The sequence below is a fragment of the Sciurus carolinensis genome, chromosome 12 (genome assembly GCF_902686445.1).
Source record: "Sciurus carolinensis chromosome 12, mSciCar1.2, whole genome shotgun sequence".
Taxonomy (NCBI): Eukaryota; Metazoa; Chordata; class Mammalia; order Rodentia; family Sciuridae; genus Sciurus; species Sciurus carolinensis.
In genome coordinates this window covers 74,102,089-74,115,779 of record NC_062224.1, presented here as the reverse complement: position 1 = coordinate 74,115,779, position 13,691 = coordinate 74,102,089, and the positions used below count along the sequence as shown (strand labels likewise).

Genomic DNA, 13,691 nt, shown 5'->3' with positions numbered 1-13,691 from the left:
TTTAGATTAACTTCATGAAATGAGATAATAGAAATTTTTTTTTCACTTTCTGCATTTTCAATTTCTTTTTGTGGGAAAGTTTTAAATTATGAATTTGACTATTTAACAGTTAATAGTTAATATTATGATATTAATATATTCAATATGAAAAAAATCTAATTTTCTCTGTTAGTTTTGGTAATTTGTGTTATTCAGGTAATTAATTGGTTTCACCTAAGTTATCAAACTTATTGGGATCACTCTGCTTAAAATATGGCCTTATTTTATTTTTAATGTTTGTCGAATCTATAGTGATCAATAGCATTCCTAATAATGATAATTTGTATTTATTTTTCTTGAAAGGTACCCAAGATAGTAGAAGGTAGAGTCATGAGTTCAGTCATAGAGTTGCTATTCCTCTTCGAAGATGTGAAAAATAACCTTCTACTATAGTCTCTGTAGTCTCCTATGGAGAATTTAGTCAATCTGTTTATGTCTTCTTGAATCTTCAGATACTAGAGCCCCTGTATCTCACCAGGCATTGACTCTCTTCAGGGGTTTAAGGATCTCTGAAGGCAAGCCTTCTCTAAAATTCTCTTCATTTAATTACTTGTACTCAGGCTTGTTGATAAGATCCCAAATGGAGGAGGTTCACAATTCTTGTTCATATCTCTAGGAATAGCTTGCCTGGTGATTCCTGCTGTTGTGGGGGTGAAGCGGATCTTAGGAAATGGATGATTTCAATAAGAGTTGAGTATGTATGGAGATGGGATGTGTTAAGAGATAGTACCTTCTATTTTAGGGTCTAAACTTTATTATTATTTTTTTTTCTCCAAAAGACTCTTTTAAAATTTGTTCTTTTTAGATATACATGGCAGTGTATTTTGACATACTATACATACATGGAATGTAGCTTATTTTAATTAGGATCCCATTCTTGTGGTTGTACATTATGTGGAATTTCACTGGTCATGTGTTCATATGCGAACATAGAAAAGTTATGTCTGATTCATCCTATTGTCTTTCCTCTTCCCATCCTCCCCACTCCCTGCATTCCCTTTTGTCTAATCCACTGAATTTCTATTCTTCCCTCTCCACCCTTATTGTGTGTTAGCATTCATATATCAGAGAGAACATTTGATTTTCGGAATCAGTTTATTTCTGTTAGCATGATTGTCTCCAGTTCCATCCATTTACCATAATTTCATTCTTCTTTATAGCCAAGTGATATTCCATTGTGTGTATATACCACAATTTCTTTATCCATTCCTCTGTTGAAGGGTACCTAGGTTGGTTCCATAGTTTAGATATTGTGAATTGAGCTGCTGTAAATATTGATGTGTCTGCATCACTGGAGTATGTTGATGTTAAGTCCTTTAAGTATATGCTAAGGAGTGGGATAACTGGGTCAAATGGTGGTTTCATCCCAAGTTTTCTGAGGAATCTTCATACTCCTTTCCAGAGTGGTTGCGCCAATTTGTATGAGTATACCCTTTTCCCCACATCTTCACCAACATTTATTGTTGCTTGTATTTTCGATAATTGCCATTCTCACTGGAGTGAGATGAAATCTCAGTGTAGTTTCAATTTGCATTTCTCTGATTGCTAGAGATGTTGAACTTTTTTTGTACATTTGTTGGCCATTCATGTTTTTTCTTCTGTGAGGTGTCTGTTCAGTTCCTTTGCCCAATTTATTGATTGGGTTATTTCTAAACTTTATTCTTTAGATTTAAATTTGTGAACATTGCCTGGAAAACTCTGTCTAAATATTCTTACATTTATATTATTGTAAATACTATTATTTGTATCTATTGCAATATCATGTTTTTATTTTTATCTCTATATATCTAATTTTGTCTGCAATTAATTTGCAAAGGGAAATAGAAACGGAATCAATTATACTCTTAAAACAAGGAATCCTATTTTTTTTTTGTTCTTTCAGTAATTTTAGGAAGTGTTCTTTGTGAACAATTAATAATGAAGTGGTATGATTATTTGAAGTTCTCCCTTAGTGTGACCCTTCTTTAACATCACTGAAACCACTTCAAAACATTTTATTTCAAACACTTCTGCTTTTGAGTGTTGCTTTGCTTCTATATCTCTCCCCTTTCTCTCTCTCCTTTCACGAGGTTGTTTACATGAAAATAGTATCTTAAGATGGCTTATCAATATGCTATGATGATTTTCACCTGCAGCAAAGAATAATCTCATACCTTTTGTTGTTGCCATGGAAACAATTATGCTATCAAAAGAAGAGAATTAAGACTTAAGGTAGAAATTAGGTTGGGTAGATAATGTTGAAGAAATGAAAAGATGCCTCCCATTTGTACGGGAAGGAAAACAAAACATGAATCAGCAGTCATTTTAAGAATATCTGTCAGACTTTAGAATGAAAACTCTAACCTGAATAAGCCCGTTGCAAGAAGGTAACTTAGACTATGGTTCTCCCAGAAAAGTAGAGCATTCCATCTGTTAAAACTTCTCATTGAAAAACAAAATTAATCTTGAAAGATGAAGGGTGGTTTAATGAGCCATTCATCACCAAAACGACTAAGTTATGGAGTAATTCTTCAGTCTTCACTTGGGACATTCCGTTTCTCAATTTTCTGATAAACCCCATCCTAGTTGTTATGTTTGTTTCCATTATCTTCCAAACAAAAAAAAGGATCATTGTCAAATAATACGGTATTGGTCATTGAAGAGAAGCAATTTAAAGGTAAGCTATTTTGTAAATTGATAGAGGAACTTGATTTAAATATAAAGGTGATTACAAAATTTAAGATGCAAAAGAGGCAGAGTAAGCAACACTTAGGGCATAAGAATATTTTAAAAATCACTGACGGCAAACACAATCCTATTTAATAAAGTATTTATTTATTTTTTTCTCTTTTTCTTTCTACAAGTTTTTTTTCCTCTTTTAGATTGTGACTTGTTCGGTACCTTGATCTCTGTCAACACATTCAACTTAGTTTTTAATCATCTTTTATTTATCTTCTGTAGAATTCATCTACCCTGAGCAACCTGAGATCTTTGGGCAGAGGATGAATGAATGAGGGCTTTTTCTTTCATAGTTCATTGCCTTCTGGGAGAGTTGATTTCCTATAGTTCATTGCAATGAACTAGAGACTGAGCAATCTGGCCATACACTTGGTACAGCAGTATGGGATGCCATTCTTTGGGCATGTTTAGAAATGGGAAAAAGTAGCCATGGCAAAATAGATGAAGCTTGGGTTTAGCGTCTAATACATTCCAGTTCCTGTGTTAAGTCCTTTGTATTATAGTTACTGCAGTGGTCAGAGATTTTTGGGCTGGATTTATTTGTGATTCAATCTAAACTTCACACTTAATGTTATGGGATGTTGGGCAAATTATTTAATGTATCTCTGAGTCATGTCCTTACCTAGTAAGAAAATAATAATACACTAACCTTAGAGGCTTGTTGTAAGACACATTATTAGTGCTATAAAATACTAGTATCTTAAGGAAAATTCTATAGTTTTTGCCATTTTACAGATAGCAAAACGGATGATTGGAGAGGTTACATAGCTTGCCCTAAGGACCCTTCTAATTCATTGGAAAAGGGGATTCTGAACTTAGTCCTGTTTGACTTCAAAGATATTATTCTATGTGACTGTTCCCCATGTGATCCTGCTTCTGAGTAACTATCTGATACTGGGAAAGATAGTTAATCCTCAGAGTTTCAATTTACACAACTGTGTGACTAATGGGAATCTGGGATTTCATGTAAACAGAGACCAGTTCACCTAATGAAGGCTTCTGCTTATGAAGTAGGGGAGTTGTTGTAACTAGAAGTGTCAACTACCTCTGTAAACTGTCATGACTCTTATAGTTGGAAGTACTTGGGGTTTTACATACAGTGTGACCTCTTGCTGGATATAAGGTCTTGGGGAAACCATTTTTTTCATCTTTAATTGGGACTCAGTTAGCTAACAATTTTCAGTGCCCACCAACATTACACCAGGTAACACTATGTACCAGACATGTAAACCTCTAAAGGCTGTCTGAAGATCAAATAAAACATTTGATATGGAACTGTTCATTGCCCCACAGCTGTGCTCTGCAGAGGTGAAGGACTGTGTTCTGTGCAGACTGCTCTGCAGTTGTTCCAAGAATCAGAGCCAGCCAATCAGGGCCACAGTGTGGACTGTGATGCTCTCTTTCTCATCTACCATCTCGATTCTAACTGGAGTCAGGAAAACTATTAGATGTCCAGCATCAGGAATCAAGGTTTCAGAAACTAGATGCTCAGTTAGAAGCTGTTTCTTCATTCCATCTTTCCATTTTGTTTTATGTTTGAGACTTGAGTGGCACTGCCACCTCTTAGTGGTTTGAGTAAGCTTCAGTTTTCTTGCCTGTAAACTGAGAATAATAAAAGCTACTTCTAGAAGTTATAATAAGAATTAAAGTATGATAGCACACATAGGGCTTAACAGAGTTCCTAATTCACAGAATGTACTAAGCAGTACTAGCTGGTGAGAAGAGCATAAAGATATGAAATGAGATGAAAATCAAGTGTTTGTTTATATTTCTGATCCAAGGCGATGATAAAGAACAACTTTATTTTTTCCTAAAATGAGATTCGGAAATTTCCTGTGTCTATCATTAATGTGAACACTAGAGAAAATCATATGCAGTTAGATATTGATAATATTTTGCTGAAAATACTGAGTTTTATATTTAGATATTTGTCCTTAAAACATGACTGTATTATTTAATTTATATGTGCCTGAGGAGATGCATAGAATGAAGACGTTATTTTCACCATTATTGATTTTCAGATGGATCAAGGAGTTTAGCACTTATACGTTAAGACCTGTAAATTAAGGAAGAGAACAATCTCTTAAGCATTATTTAGTCAAAGAGTGTCACATAGGTGGTTGTAAGATGCTGTCAGTCAGCTTTCCATTGATTTGACAAAAATACCTGAGAAAATCAACTTAAAAGGAGGAAGTATTTATTTTGTTTCATGGTTTTAGAGCTTTCAACATAGTCACTTGACCCCATTGCTTAGGGACTGTGGTTGTCTCTTGTGGTGGGCACATGTAGTGGAGGAAGTGTATTTAACTCATGGTGACAGGAAAGCAAAAGAGAAGGGAGGGTATTGGGACCAATATTGCTTTCAAGGGCATGTACCAAGTGACACAACTTCCTCCCATTAGTCTCTGTCTCTTCAAGATTCTACCACCTCCTGATACTTTATAGGTTGCAGACCAAGTAAAGATCCAAACCACAATGAAGGCATAAGCAAATGATATTTTCTCTGTAGGACTTCCTAACTTCACTGAAACTATGTAATTGAAAGTACATGGGATTTTTCAATCAGGAAATCTGAGTTTGAGATGCCTGTTCTCTGAGTTTCTCAATTTTCTGTGACAAGATGGAGAGAATAAGACCTACCTATCAGGTAGATATTGCCTGTTAGGTTGAATATTAGAAGTTAAGGTTGCTTAGCAAAGTAACCCATCATTTGATTTAATTAAATGATTTACCAAGTATTGTTAAAATCAAGAAGTAAAAAGTAGGTTTCTGACAGAATGAGTCTACAAATGAATAAAATTTGATGGGAAGATGTGAAAACTGAGCAATAATTAGGGATTCTCATTGACCATAGTGATGTTCTATAACTTGATATCAGGTAAGTGTGTGTGTGTGTGCATGTGTGTGTGTGTGTGTGTGTGTGTGTGTGTGTGTGTGTTGTATGTACATCAGTTTGTGAGTTGGCACAATGAAAAAAGTTAAAACAAATTTGAGATTAGCTAAACTATGAGGCAGTAACTAGTAAAATAACCCTTACTGGCCTCATATGAAACCCAATCATAGACCGAGGAGTAATTCATTCAGGTCTTTATACCATTAATTAAGTCCCTGCGGGAGCTGCTGAAGAGATCTAATCTCCTTTCTGAATGTGACAATTTTCTTTTGCAGACTAAAATTCAAAGAGAACTGTAATCTTGCTTGTTGTTGCTCATCAAACGATGACCTTGTGAGTAATGGTGCGATAAGTATTTTTAAAAGATTATGCATATCTTGGGTTTTTCCTAAATGCATAATAAATAACTCGAAGTATGCATATAATCTTTGCTCAGTTTTCAAGACAGCATCCAAAAGTTGTCCTTGGGTAATTATCTGGGAGCTCTTTTCTTCAATTTATGTATGCTTTGGATTTGAATACTTTTAAAAAATAAAACAATGCCCTTCAATAATTATCCAAGGTGGTCAATGTGTTTGTAATAAGATTTTATTTATTCATTTATTTTTTGAACTCTCACCTAGAAATAAAAATTTCCATTTTGTTGCCTCTGGTTTTGCCATAATCGTAAATGCATGACTTCTGCAAGAGTGCTGGTGTATGTTCTGTCTATGTGTCTCTTGATGCTGATATTGGTACAGTCAATTTGTAGTAATTACTTGGACTCACCACTGGCAAAGCACATTCATTATATTGTAAAAACAACTCCAGAATCTAACAAGTGGAATTCTAAAGCTTTCTGTGGAATGGAAATAACACACGTTAATAGTTCAAGTAATCATGGAAAAATTTGGGATACCAAGAATTGGTGATAATACAGAAGTGATTTCCAAATACTAAGCTATACTCAGACTTGTAAATTCTAGGTCATAGCCAGGAAAATAGAGCCTAATGGAATTGTCCTCTGGGCTGAATAGAAATCTCTGTCAACAAATGGTTTTGATTTGGAAAATATCATTTGAGAAATAAAACAGCTTTGCATTTTATAGAGATGGCCTTTGGCATAAAAAGTATGTATCTAGAAAAAAAATCCTTAAAAGAATGAAATATATATACTGTATATTCATGAATTTTAATTTTTAATGCTGTATCAGTTTAATATTTTCCAGGTGTTGTGGACTGTATTTGACTAAGGTAAAATTTGATCTTAATATGTAAGAATATGAAATGAGGAGAGATAATTTTCTGATATAAAATATTCATCTGATGCATGTGCTTTCAACTCTGAGAACTTATAGACAAATACCATGTACAGCTTAGTTAGGAGAAGGTTGCTCTTAGAATAAACAGACAGGTTCTGTTGAAGTCTGGTGATATAAGTTCAGATCAGATTTCTCAGTCTTTTAAAACCTGAGTCATTTTATAAAAATAAAATGTTATGTCATTTTATATTATAAATTTAGACATAAATAAGTGACTTAAAATTAAGGTAATGGGGGAATGTAAATATTTTCCATCAGAGGATGTATTTTTTGACTTTTACCATATGACATGTATCTGAGCATTGACTTTGCTGACTTGTCATGAGGTTTGCATCCAAGAAAGTACTGAGATTTGAGCAAAGTGTAGGTCACTTTCAGGTCAAGCTTATTGTATAAGAGAAAATGGAACAATGACATATAGACCCTTTGTTTCAAGGATTAAATTATCTGGAAATTATCTAAGATGATAAAGTCAAACATGATTTCGAAACTTCTTAGATAGAACCTGGAAAAGATTGAAAATCATTAAGAATATGGTTCCTTATTAGATTTAGAAGGGGAAATTTTAACATCATGACAGGAACATCTTGCCTGGTTATAACTTGCAGAAAAATTAAATATGATTTAAATATGTTCTCGAAAACATTTTTTTTCACAGTGAATGAACAGATACATCAGCACCAATTCCCTTAGCAGCAGTGGGGTTGGGACAATATTAATAAAAATGATGCCTCGTTGGATATAAGCACATTACATCAATTTCAAAAGACATAATATTATCTAGGTGTTCTGGGCGGTAGATAGAAAGGTACCAGAAATCAATTTAATCAGTTGACAAATGTTTGAGGGCCTGATTTGGACAAGGGCCCTGAGTGCAGACATTGGAAAATGTGCTGAATGAGCCATGAATGAATGAATGAAGAAGTAGGTGAGAGATAAAGTAGACAGGCAAAGTAAAACATGGAAGATGTTAAATGTATAGAGTATTAAGAGATGTTTCAAAATGTTTTTGAATCCACCGGAAAAAATGATATTTCTATGTCTGACCTCAATTCACAATTATATTCAGGAAATCCCAGAAAATGGAAAAACGAATGAAGTCTTTTCTATTTTGCTTTGGGTTCCTAGCTTACACAGGTAAAATGAAAACATCAGAGAGACATTTTAAAAACTTTAACTGGCACATAATAATTGAACATATTCATGGGCACAGTGTGAACAGGGTGATATTTTAATATAAGTAGACAAAGTATATGACCCGATCAGGGTAAATGACAGATCTGTCATGTCAAACACATCATTTGTTTGTGTTGGGAACATTTAAAATCTTCTCTCCTGGCTATTTTGGAATACACAGTTAACCTCTATCCTCCCTTGTTTCCCTACTTTGCTATTGAATATTGTTACTCTTCCTATTCACCTTCATGTCTGCACTTCCTAGCCCTCCTTTCTCCATCCCTCTCTTTCACTTCTGCTCTCCCCAGGCTCTGGGGACCTCCTCTCTACTAGACGGATATTTTTTTCATCTTGGTATAGGCCTGGTTGTTGTATTTTGATTTTATGTGTTGTGACTTTTCGAAGCTGTCTTTTCTCACAATGAGCTTCCACCAATGATAGCATAGACACCAGAGGATAGAAGTCTATAATTTTTGAATTTGGCTGTTTCCTTAAGTATTGATTTCATGATCGAAGACATTTATGGTTTCTGAAAATTTTCTTAATTTGGAGTTGTGTGACTCGGTGGAGAAGGATTGGATAGTTGGGAGACAGTCAAAAGGAGCTTAAGGCCTTTCTCCCCCAGGTCAGACATTGTTACATATAGCTCCTTTTACATGTTAGCTCTGACTACAGAAGCCCCCAGGCCAATGGGAAAAACTGTTGAGAAGTCTCAAAGGCTGCTTTGTTTTCTGCACCATCCCCACACCAGGAACACATAATTCATCACAGGAATACAAAAGGTGCTATATTCTGTTTAGTGTAACTTAGCTTCCCCAGACAAATACCAAATGCAGGTTTGAAATGATGGATTCTTCTGTAGGCTGCAACTCACGTTCGTTTGTTCACCGGGTGTCCTGAGCTCTGCCAGGGACAGGAAGGCATGAACTGTGAGTTATTTTGCAGAAGGAAAAGTCTGCAAGTTCTCTGTCAAGGTAACTAGTGTGTCTTTCTATAAATAGAAAGTGATAATGCAAACCATAAAAATATGTGGAGACAAGGAAAATATTACCTGACTGGGGACATTTTTTCCAGTCATAGAGAGGGCTTTTTGGCCTTTTTCCACACAAACCAGTCAAGGCTTGTTCAGAAGGACTATTCTCAATAAATGTGTACTTTAAGTTGTTTTTCATTTTTCTTTTTCTAATGTGTTTTTCCCAGAAGGTTAGGTCCTACTTGTCTTTACCAGATGACCAAATATTATGAGGAAGTAAAATGTCCATGAAATCATATCTTTAAGTCACTAATTTGGTTGCGAAACACACAATTCAAGCATTAGACCACTAATTTGGATAATGAACACAGACTTGAATTTCTGTGGTAATTGGATCAGATAAATTGCTTGTTTAAGCATATCATTTGACTATCAGAATTGATCATGAAATCTAAAATATGTGAGAATTCTGAAAATCTGACCTTGAATAATTAGTTCATATCTATGGCATTTTGTCCCCGTAAGTGTTCTTACTGATCCTGAGTGTACAGTGGAGCAAGACCTAAGATTTATCAGTGTACTGGTATGTTTAGACCAACATACAATACCTGATAGTTCCACGTCTGTGATTTAGAAAGGCTCAGACTGTGTTTCATCTCAGAGATGGTAACATATGTGTCAGTTCCTCACGAGTATGAAACGTCATTTAAAAGAACCAGCAAAGGAACATTGCCCTGTTTACTGGTTTTAAGCCAAGTACAATAAGGCATTCTCAGGAACCACTTGTGTCATGTCAGGTAAATTCTCAGAAACTTAATCAGGGTCCAAAGGAAAGGGACTTAAACTCTTCTAGTTCCTGGTTGGAGTGCTTTCCTTTTATTCTGAGCCCTGAGAATGCCCTTTAGAGGTTCCTATTGTTTTGGGTGTTACTGCTTCCCACTGAATAGACAGAGATGACTTCCTATACCTTCTTTCCACACTTTCCTCCTAGTCTCCATTCATTGCAGTTTAAGCCCTTTCCCTGCTGGTTGGATTTTTGTATCTGGTGGAAATATTTGTTGGGCCTATAGTAGGAACTCTGGTCACTTGTTGTCTGTCTTTGAATCTGCCTGAGAATTGAATTTCTGTGGTAATTGGATCAGATGAATTGCTTGTTTAAGCATATCATTTGCATATCAGAATTTATCATGAAATCTAAAATATGTGAGAATTTTGAAAATCTGACATGGAAATCTAAATCCAGTGACCATACGTTGCATCACCCTTGAGGATTCCTTTCTGAGATCCCCGCAAATGACTAGATTTCTCTTTTCCATGCAATGGCTTTTAGGTTGCAAATCCTAAAGCATACATTTAAAGCCTAACACCATCTCAAAGGTAAATTACTCTGCGTTTAATTTAAAGATGTGTTGTAGTTCTTCCGAGATCAGACGAGATCGGGCATGTTCAGGGTGGTATGGCCATAGACGTGTTGTAGTTCTTGAAGGAGTGGCTTATAAAGGTACTAAAAAGGCATATAAAGCCAGGGGCATCAGGATATCTACAATAATTGGGTTTGTGGCAACTGTGTGTACTACTAGTGTTCCCTGAAGTGCTGAATTATGACCAAGTTCTTATGCAACGATGACCTGAAAGTTTGTGTAGTAAGAGAGAAAAAGGTAAGACAATAATATTATAGGTATCTAAATGTCTTCAAGTCTAAAAGGTTTGCAAGGAAGTAATCTCCATACAATGTTTTAATTCAGGATGTCCTGAGGGGTAGAAGTTCACTGAGGTTGTAGAGAGAGAACCAGGTCCAATTCTTTATGATCCCACAAACTTAACTGCCTTACCAGTAGAATAGGAATAATTACTAGTTATTATCCATAATATTTGTTGCAAGGGTGACCTGTCAATACCTTCACACTGTCTAGTTCAGAGTGAGTGCTATGTAAGTTTATTACTTAACTGTTTCACTCCTTTTTAAATTCGAATGTTGCTCCTTGTTTCCTAACCTGCCCCTAGTCGTTTCCCAGCTATATTCATTATGCAGATGAATGACTCAATAGTCAGCTTAAGCCTCTGCTTAAAGCAATGGTGAAACATAGGTACGAATACTTTTGGGAAATGAAGTTAAGATATGTATATTTAAGCATACTTTAAGTTTGAATTATACCTGGTGGGTGATAGAGAGAGAGGCAAAATGATCTTTTAAGTGCAGGTAACCCTAGTTGGCTTGTGATAAAAGTCCCACAAGGACAGAGGGACTGGGGTCTGGGCAAATAACACAACTTCCACGTGAGAGTGGAGGCAGGACCCACAGGGGTGACAACGAGAACCTGCCTCGGTCTACATTGGTACATTAGTGATTTTGTTCAGCGGAAGTCATACTGACCTGATTTGATGTCTCGGCTCTGCCGCTGAAGTCCTTTCATCTCTGATAGTCAGTGCCTTCAGTTTGTGATAATACCAAATTTCAGATTAGTCATGGCAAGATGGGGGAGAGAAACCAGGAAGGAGGTTCCTCTGACTGAAGTAGAAGGAAAAATTAGAGGAGATGAAAAGTGGGAGAAAGGTAGGCAAAGGGTAAGTTGGGGGAAGACAAGGGAAGAGAGGAAAGGGAGGGAAAGGAAGAGAAAGGGCACTGAGGGCGAGGGGAGGAGAGCCGGTGTGGGCATGAGAACACTGACTTCAGAGTTGAACAGATGTGTTTTCACATCTGGGCTCTGATCCTTCCTAGACTGGTAACCCTGGGCAAGTTGCTTCATCTCACCAAACCCAAAGTTTTTGCAGGAAAATTTTCAGACTGTAAATGTGTGCTAGTTTAGCAGTCAATCAATACCATTGGCAATACGGGTGAGGAGGATGTGGGTGCTGAGGACAGGATGATGAGGATGAGGGTGAAACTAAAAGGATTTAAAGAATAAGACAAAGAGAAAGAGAAGAAGCCTGGGAACTTAGAGTAGAAAAATAGAACGTAAAGAAAGAAAGGAAAAAAAAAACACAGAAAATGGAAATGTGAGACACAGGCCTGGTTTTGAATGCCAGATGGATATAACTGAAGCTTTGCCTCCACCGTCTTCCATGGCTACCATTTCTTTCTCTTCCTTGTAGCCCCCTTCACTAGATAAATGTTTGCCATTGACCCGATCATTGGTTTGCCAAAGGATATACAGCTCATTTCCCCCTCTTCTCCTTTTAGGAGAAACAGAATTGTCTCTTACACTTCTGTCCTTTGGTAGCAGGAGCTGTTATCCTGCTCTACACATCTTTGCAGACAAGCCAAAAGCAAAGAAATATTCCTGATTCTTCTTTCCATGACTCCTCAGTAAGTCCTGTTAATTCTACCTCCAAGACATGCACTAAATTACTTTCTATTTCTATTATCTCACTTTTGCCCACATTTCTGTAATAACCTTTGCTTCCATTTTTATCCCCTTCAATCATTCTACAAAGATAGAATCATTCCTGTCCCCCCATTAAGCCCCTTCAGTGCCTCCCCTTTGTACTATGGGTAAAGCCCAAGCCCATTCTCCTTGTTCACACAGCCTTACATAATTGTCCCCATTGATCTTTCCAATTTCATTCTACTTTTCTCCCGCAATCTACCCTCCAGCCACACGGAAGATGTTCGCTTTTCTCCATGTTTCTTGAATTGCCAAGTTGTTTTTTTTTCCTCCTTTAGGGTACTTTGAATAGTTGTTCCATTTCTTTCTTATCTTCCTAGGCCAGGCTTCTTTTTGTCTCTGGTCTTTTCTTGAACAACATTAGCTTAAAATCATTCTGTGAGGATCTTTGGATCACCAATCCTTATAAAAGTTACCCAGTTTCTTTGGTCACTGTACCCTCTTTTGTCTCTTTATAAGCACTTCTCATTCCTGTTTTTCTGGTGTGTGGGGCATATGAAGGTGTGTGTGTATCTCCCTATCCTGGAATGTCAACCTTGGGAGAGCAGAGGTCTTGCCTCTCTTATTCAGAAAAATGTTTCCCCAATGGCAAGAGATGTGTCAGAAGATAACACAAACTCGTGCATATTTCAATGAATGCTGCTGAATTAATGATACAACCTCTGTATATAGAACTCTTATTAGTACTTGAATTTTTTTTTTGTATCAGCTAGACTCTAATGATTCTGAAAGTCTTCTCCATGTTCCCCTAATTTGGAAACTTAATGAACAAACTCTATTAAGTCAACAGTAATAAAAACAAAATGAAATTTTAGAAAATTTGAAATTTCAAAGGAAACTAATACTTTTAAAAAGTCGATGTAAAAACAGTTCTAAGTCAGTGAAGTTGGGATTAAGATTTTTAGAGAAAGAAAAAAAATTATAATTTAGATTATAACTTCCAAAACAGAATCGTGCAGCAAATCAATAGCTGTAAAAGAAAGACTGTGGAAAAAGGATTTTTTAAAATTTCTATAGCTCCCACTGAACAGTTCAAAACATCAGGCCTGGCCAACCCAGATCACAAAATTTTACTTACGAGCAATCTGTGACAGACAAAAAGAAGTAAAGAAAAGTTCATGTGTTTTAGTCCTAGACAAGAGGAAGAAGAATGGGAAAGGGGATGGGGGAGGTAGAAAGTCAGAAATGCATCTCTTCTCCCCTTT

At 36.2% G+C, this 13,691-nt stretch overlaps 1 protein-coding gene across 1 annotated transcript in view; it reads left to right on the top strand.

The window, feature by feature from the left end:
* The window catches only part of Kcnk2 (potassium two pore domain channel subfamily K member 2), a 186,949-nt gene that overhangs the window by 27,287 nt on the left and 145,971 nt on the right, over positions 1 to 13,691 (top strand). The gene's annotated exons all lie outside the window — the stretch shown is intronic.